At 36.8% G+C, this 7,611-nt stretch overlaps 1 pseudogene; it reads right to left on the bottom strand.

Annotated features, from left to right (window-relative positions):
* Positions 1–5,324: 5,324 nt before the first annotated feature.
* Positions 5,325–7,104, bottom strand: LOC129061198 (nuclear factor interleukin-3-regulated protein-like; annotated as a pseudogene).
* Positions 7,105–7,611: the final 507 nt, after the last annotated feature.

Here is a 7,611-nt window from a genome sequence, read left to right as displayed (position 1 = left end):
TCCACGTGTCTCTGCGCCTCCACCCCTTCTACCTGTCTGGATGAATGTGGCTTCTTTAAATCCTTGGTTGTCAGACTTCCCTACAGCTTGATTTTCTGATGGTTCTGGGTGTTATTTGAGATCAAGTTGTAATTCTTTCTGTGGTTGTGCGAGGAGGCAAACTGTGTCTACCTATGCCTCCACATAACCAAAAGCCTAATTTTCAATTTTTAATTTAATCATAGTTGCTATATAATATTATATTGGTTTCAGGTGTACAATATACTGATTTCACATTTATATACTTTACAATGTGATCAAGACATTAAGTTTAATAATGACCTGTCACCATGCACACTTATAATATTATTGACTATACTCAACTTCATCTTTTTCACCATCTAACCATGCCCCTTCTCTCTGACAATCCTCAGTTTGTTCTCTGGTTCTGTTTTCTGCTTTTGTTTGCTTTTTATATCCCATGTATAAGTGAAACCATAAGGTATTTGTCTTTGACTTTTTTTCACTATTATTTTTATTGAATTTATTGGTGTGACATTAGTTAATAGAATTACATAGATTTCAGGGGTACAATTCTATAATACATCACCTGTACACTGTATTGTGTGTTCACCATCTCAAGTCTTGTCTCCTTCCATGACCATTTATCCTCCCTTTACCCTCTCTAACCTCCCTCCACTCCCCTTTACCCCTGGTAATCACTGGACTGTTGTCTATGAGGTTTTTCTTGCTTAATCCCTTCAACTTTCTACTCAGCCCCCCTACTCCAGACACTCTGATAACTATCTCTCTGTTCTCTATATCTATGAGTCTGTTTCTATTTTGTTTGTTAGTTTATTTTGTTCATTAGATTCCACATATAAGTGAAATCATATGGTATTTGTCTTTTCCTGACTGGTTTATTTCACTTACAATGTTGCTGTTCAGGACCATCCAAGCCATTGCAAAAGGTAAGATTTCCTTCTTCTTTTATAGCCAAGCAGTATTTCATTGTATAAACAAATGTACCACAGCTTTTTTTTTAAAATCTACTCATCTACTGATGGACACTTGAGTTGCTTCCAAGTATCTGCTATTGTAAAAAATGAAACAATAAATATAGATGTACAGATACTATTTCAAATTACTGTTCCAGGTTTCTTTGGATGTATTCTGAGAAGTGGAGTCACTAGGTCATGAGGCAGTTCCATTTTAAATTTTTTGAGGTAATTCCATACTGCTTTCACAGTGGCTGCACCAATCTGCATTGCCACCAACAGTGGACTAGGGTTCCTTATTCTCCACAGCCTCGCCAACACTTGTTTATTGATTTATTGATGACAGTCATTCTGACAGGTGTGAGGTGATATCTCATTGTGGTTTTGATTTTAGCTTCTCTGATGATTAGTGATGTTGAGCACCTTTTCACATGTCCGTTAGCCATCTATGTGTTCTCTTCGGAGAAGTGTCTATAAATGTTCTTTGCCCATTTTTATTTGAATTTTTTGGGGTTTTTGGTATTGAGTTACATAAGTTCTTTATAGATTTTGGATATTAACCCTTATCAGATGTATCATTGGCTAGTACGGTCTCCCATTCAGTGAATTGTCTTTTAATTTTATTGATGGTTTCATTTGCTGTTCAAAATCATTTTAGTTTGATGTAGTCCCATTTGTTTATTTTTTCTGTTTCCCTTGCCTGAGGAGATATATCAGAAAAAAAATTGTTACAAGAGATGTCTGAGATTTTACTGCCTATGTTTTCCACTAAGTTTTATGGTTTGGGGTCTTTAAGTCATTAATCCATTTTGAGTTTATCTTGTTTATGGAGTAAGAGGGTGATCTAGTTTTATTTTTTGCACATATCTAGTCCAATTTTATCAACACCACTTATTTACTAGACTATCTTTACCCCATTGAATTTTTTTTGGCCTCCTTTTTCAGATATTTATGCATCATAATGGTGTGGGTTTATTTATAGGCTCTGTTTTCTGTTTCATTGATCGATATGTTTTTACGCCAGTACAATGCTGTTTTAATTGCTATGACCTTGTAATATAGGTTGATATCAGGTAGTATGATTCCCCTCAACATTGTTCTTCCTTCTCAAGATTGCTGAGGCCATTCAGAGTCTTTTATGCTTCCATAAAAAATTTTAGAATATTTGTTCTAGTTTTATGAAATATGCTATTGGTTTCTTGATAGGATTTGCATTGATTCTATAGATTGCTTACGGTAGTATGGACATTTTAATGATGTTAATTCTTCCTATCCATGAACATAATATAAGCTTCTACTTATTTGTATCTTCTTCAGTTTCTTTCTTCAGTGTCTTATAATTTTTTTTGACTACAAGTTTTTTACATTCTTGGTTAAATTTATTCCTAGGTACCATATTTTTTAAAAACAATTGTAAATGGAATTGTCTTAGTTTCCCTTTCTGATAGTTCATTATTGGTGTATAAAAATGCAAGTGATTTCTGGATATGTATTTTGAATCCAGCCACTTGACTGAATTTAATGATCAGTTCTAGTAGGGTTTTTTTTTTTTTTTTTTTTTTGTGGAATGTTTAGGATTCTCTAAATACAGTATCATGTCCTCTGTAAATAATGGCAGTTTTATTTCTTCCTTTCCAATTTGGATGTCTCTTTTTTCTTCTTTGTGTCTGATTCTTGTGGCTAGGACTTTCAGTACTATGTTTAATGAGAGTGGTAGAAAATGGACATCTCTGTCTTGTTCCTGGTCTTAAGGAGAATTCTTTTAGGTTATGCCTATTGAATATGATGCTGGCTGTGGATTTGTCATATAAGGCCTTTATTATGTTGAGGAATGTTTCCTCCATTTTTACTTTGCTGAGAGTATTTATCATAAATGAATGTTGTATTTTATCAAATGATTTTTCTGCATCTATTGATATGATTGTGTAGTTTTATCCTTCATTTTGTTTATGTGGTATATCACAATTTTTGACTTGCAGATATTGTACTAACTTGCATTCCTGGAATAAATCCCACTTAATCATGGTGTATGATCTTTTTAATATATTGCTGGATCTGGCTTGCTAATATTTTCTAGAGGATTTATCAGCTCTGTTCATCATGGATATTGGCCTATAATTTTCTTTTCTGTGGTGTCTTTATCTGGTTTTGGAATTAGCATTATGCTGGCCTCATAAAATGAGCTTGGGAGTCTTCAACTCCTCTCAAATATTTTGAAATAATTTTAGAAAGATAGGTGTTATTTCTTCTTAGTTTCATTTTATTAAAGATTTTATTTAATTTTAGAGCAAGGGGAAAGACGGAAGAAAGAAAGGGAGAGAAACATCAATGTGAGAGAGAAAGATCAATCCATTGCCTCTTGTACACACCCTGGCTAGGGACCAAACCTGCAAGCCAGGTGTGCACCCTGACCAGGAATTGAACTAGTGACATTTTGCTTTACAAGATGACAACAACCAACTGACTGAGCCAAACTGGCCAGGGCTACTTTTTCTTTGCGTGTTTGGTAAAATTCTCCTGTGCAGCCATCTAGTCCAAGGCTTCAGTTTGTTAAGAGTTTTTATTACTGCTTTAATTTCATTAGTTGTAATCTGTCTATTCAGATACTGTGATTCTTCCTGAGTCAGTTTAGGAAGACTGTATGTTTCTAGGAATTAGTCCATTTCATCCACATTTTCTAATTCGTTGGTATACAGCTATATTGCAATATTTTCTTACAATCTCTTGTATTTCTGTGGAGTCAGTTATTTTTTTCTCTTTTGTTTCTGATCATATTTATTTGCATCCTCTCTCCATTTTCCTTGATGAGTATGGTTAAAGTTTTGTCAATCTTGTTTATCTTTTCAGAGATTCAGCTTTTGGTTTCACTCATCTTTTGTGTGTGTTTTTTCTTAATTAATTAATTTATTTTTTCAAATACATTTGTCTCTGCCTACCCCCCCCACCACTTTCCCTTGCCCCCTCCCTCCCTTCCTCCTTCCCTCCCTCCCTCCCTCAACTCTTCCCCTTCGGTTTTGTTCATGAGTCCTTGCTATATGTTCCTTGACTTTCCTCTTCCTTTCCTTTTCCCCCGCTTCCCCTCCCTCCTTCCCTCTTGTCTCTGTTGGTTTCTTTTCCTTTTGTGTGGTTTTTTGAACTTTATTTTGTTTATTTCCACTCTGATCTTTAATATTCTCTTTCTTCTACTCACTTTGGGCTTTGTTTTTTGTTCTTTTCCTAGTTCCTTTAAGTGTAAAGTTAGGTAGTTTATTTGACATTTTTCTTGCTTCTTGGGATAAGCCTGTAAGGCCATGAAGCTGCCTCTTATGATCGCTTTCCCTGTGTGTCACAGATTTGGGTTGCTGTTCTCCCATTCTCATTTTTTTCAATGCAGACTTTGATTTATTCCTTGATCTCATTGGTAATCTATTTGTAGTTTAGTAATATGATATTTATTTTCTATTTTTTATGTTTTTTAATTTTTTTATTTCGATCAATTTCTAATTTCACATCATTATGGTCATAGAAGATGTTTGATATGATTTTAATCTTCTTAAATTTATTGAGACTTATGTTGTGTCCTTACATATGGTCTATCTTAGAAAGTGTCCCATGTGCACTTGAAAAGAATGTGTGTTGCATTGCTTTGGGGTTAAATGCTCTGAAGATATCAATTAAATCCATTTGATCTAGTGTGTCATTTGAAGACTTTTTGATTTTCTGTCAGAAAAATCCATTGAAGTCAGTGGGGGGTGTTAAAATCCCCTACTATCACTGTTACTTTAGATACTAAGGTGCTCCTATGTTGGGTGCATAAAACTTACAAGCATTATGTCCTCTTGTTGGATTGCTGCCTTTATCATTATGTAATGTTTTTCCTTGTCTCTTACTATAGCTTTTTTTAAAAGTCTATCTTATCTGATATAAATATTGCTACCCTCAGCTTTTTTTTTCCTTTACATTTGCATGAAATATCTTTTTCTATCCCTTTACTTTAAGTCTGTGTGTAGCTTTTGTTCTGAGATGGGTCTCCTGTAGGCAGCATATATAAGGGTCTTGTTTTTTTGTGTGTGCGTGTTTGTCAGCAATCTTTTACTGAAACAGGTAACATACACACTTTATAATAGAACAACAAAAATAATGTTCAATATATGCAGCCTTTGCATGGACTATTTGACTATATACAAGGCAGACTGATAACACAATCTAATCTTCATAATAATTTGTGCACAAAAAGACATCTGACAGAGAACATGTGAGCATTACAGTGAAATGACATCAGGTCCAGTGAAAATTCAGCCTAATACAAAATGTACACATCTATTGTAAATGACACCTCTAAATGCCCAGAGCTTGTTCAGTAGTAATTTACCCAGAATCCAAAGCAGAGATTTGGTGTGTGGCTATAAGTCTCTTAAGTGAGACCATCTCTACAGTTAAGATTGCTATCCTCTGCTTCAAAAACAAATTATCTGGGTCAGAAACTTTGTAGCTATTATCTTTCATTTCAACATCTCCAGTTTTGAAACTATTCTGAGTTTTGCCATTAAGTTCTTTTTTATGCCAGTGGTCTGAAATACCAATCTTCGATGTTAGTCACTTGCACTGAAAAAGGAGTGAGAGAAGAATGTACCATATTTGAGAAACTATGCTTCTCAAGTTCAAATTGTCTCTTAGATGTCACATCAATAGGAGAGAAAAGTTTTTGTGTAGCATCAAATTCATTATCAAATGCCTCTACTTTTATCTGCATATCTCTGGCTTTAATCTGGAGCTTGTGTGGCAAAGCAGAGGAATTCAGTTCTGGAACTTTAACCACTGTGGCATGTCCATGCTGAAGTTCAGCAGGAGAGTGGATTGGGCCCTCAGGAGCCTGCTGCTCATCTTCTCCACCTGATGATTTTCCCACTGCACCATTGTTGGTTTCCGATGTTCTCAGAGAGTTACTGGAGGGCAGGCTCACCTGAAGTAGAGGGGGGAACTGTGAGTAGCCAGGAAAAGAATTCCCCATGTAGTTCTAGTACACAGATACTCGGTGAGCGCCTGAGTCATCTTTGGGCTCTCTTGCATAGTTCTCCAGTTCTATCAGCTCCTGCTTGATGACTTGGAACTTGCTGTCAGAGCTTTGGCAGCCACTCTGCACAAGGCCCTCCTGCGAATGTTCTAGTGAAGAGACTTCGGGCGCATTAGACAGAGAGCTCTGTGGAGAGTGCTTAATGACAGAACTGCAGCTGCTAGCCACCACTGAGAGCTTGTGCTCATCTACAAAGGGACTCATGCTGGATTTGGAAGTCTGGTAGGCTTGAAAGTACACTGCTGTAAAATTACTGAGTTTCTAGATCTCCTGAGCATATACTGTAGAGCTAATTAAACCACACTTTAATTTTAAAGAAAGCAGTTCAGCTTTTAAAGTGGCATTTTCTTCTCCCAGTGCAATAAGTTTGTTCCCTAAAACCAGGTCATTCAGTCGATGCTTCTCCCATGATCTCTTGGCAGCTTCATTATTTTTCTACCTTTTTCCCCAATACATGGCATTTTTCTTTTTATCATGAATGAATTTCAATTTCCTCTGGCATGCTGAAGATTTGTTTTTTCCCACACTTCCTTCACGTAGAAGCTCTTCTGTTGTCAAGTCTTCTGAGACTTCAGTTAAAGCACAATTAAGCACCATCACCTTGTCCACACTGCTACCAGGATCAAGGTGTGCTTGCTCCTTCTTAATGGTCTGCATTTTTCTCAGCTATCTCAGAAACAGCCTTAACCTATCTGTGCAGAGCAGGAGAACAAACTGTCTTCCCAAGATTCTCAAATACTTTGAAACTGTGGTTTTAACATCCATCGATAATCTTCCTTTTGTTCTGTCCAGGACAAATCTCACCGGCTGCTCCCACTGAATGGAGTAGGGGTCTTCCTGGTAGCAGTGTTCCTGCTCTCGGGTCAGCAAAAACTGGGCAGTGGGGAGAAAGAACAGGGGCCAGGAGCAGAGCCCAGCATCGCTCAGTCTCAGGCCGGGTCTGGACCAGGGCCAGGCTCTGGGAGGGAGGCAAGGGTGTGGCTCAGGAGCAGGGGAGTGGCCAGGTTCGCAGGCACTGGGAGATATGTGTTGGTAAGTCAGTTCCAAGGGCCGTGCTTCATCAGAGGCCACCATCCCCTTTGTTTTCTTATCTATGCAAGTAATCTATGTCTTTTGATTGGAGCATTTAAACCATTTACATTTAAGGTGATTATTTATAGATACATATTTATTGCCATTTTTTCTCTAAACTATGTTCCTCATTTCTACTTCTTGTTCTTTTTGTTCTTTTTGTCCTCCTCCTCCTCTTCTTTCAAGAAGACCCTTTAACATTTCTTGTAATACTGGTTTGGTGGTAATGAATTTTTTAAGCTTTTTCTTGTCTTAGATGTTTGTTTCTCTTTCAATTTAAATGATAGTCTTGCTTGGTAAAGTAGTCTTGGTTGTAGGTCCTTGCTTTTAATTACTTTGAATATTTCATGCCAGTCTTGTCTGGCCTGAAATGTTTCTATTGAGAAATCAGCCAACATCCTTATGGGAGCTCCCTTCTAGGCAGCTGTCTTGCTGCTTTTGAGGTTCTTTCTTTCTCTTTAACCTTTATCATTTTAATTATGATGTGTCTTGGTGTGGGTCTCTTTAGGT

The sequence above is a fragment of the Pteronotus mesoamericanus genome, unplaced genomic scaffold, assembly GCF_021234165.1.
Source record: "Pteronotus mesoamericanus isolate MK-2021 breed Mesoamerican mustached bat unplaced genomic scaffold, CSHL_Meso_final scaffold_550, whole genome shotgun sequence".
In the NCBI taxonomy this organism is placed as follows: domain Eukaryota; kingdom Metazoa; phylum Chordata; class Mammalia; order Chiroptera; family Mormoopidae; genus Pteronotus; species Pteronotus mesoamericanus.
This window is presented reverse-complemented; position numbering and strand designations above follow the sequence as displayed.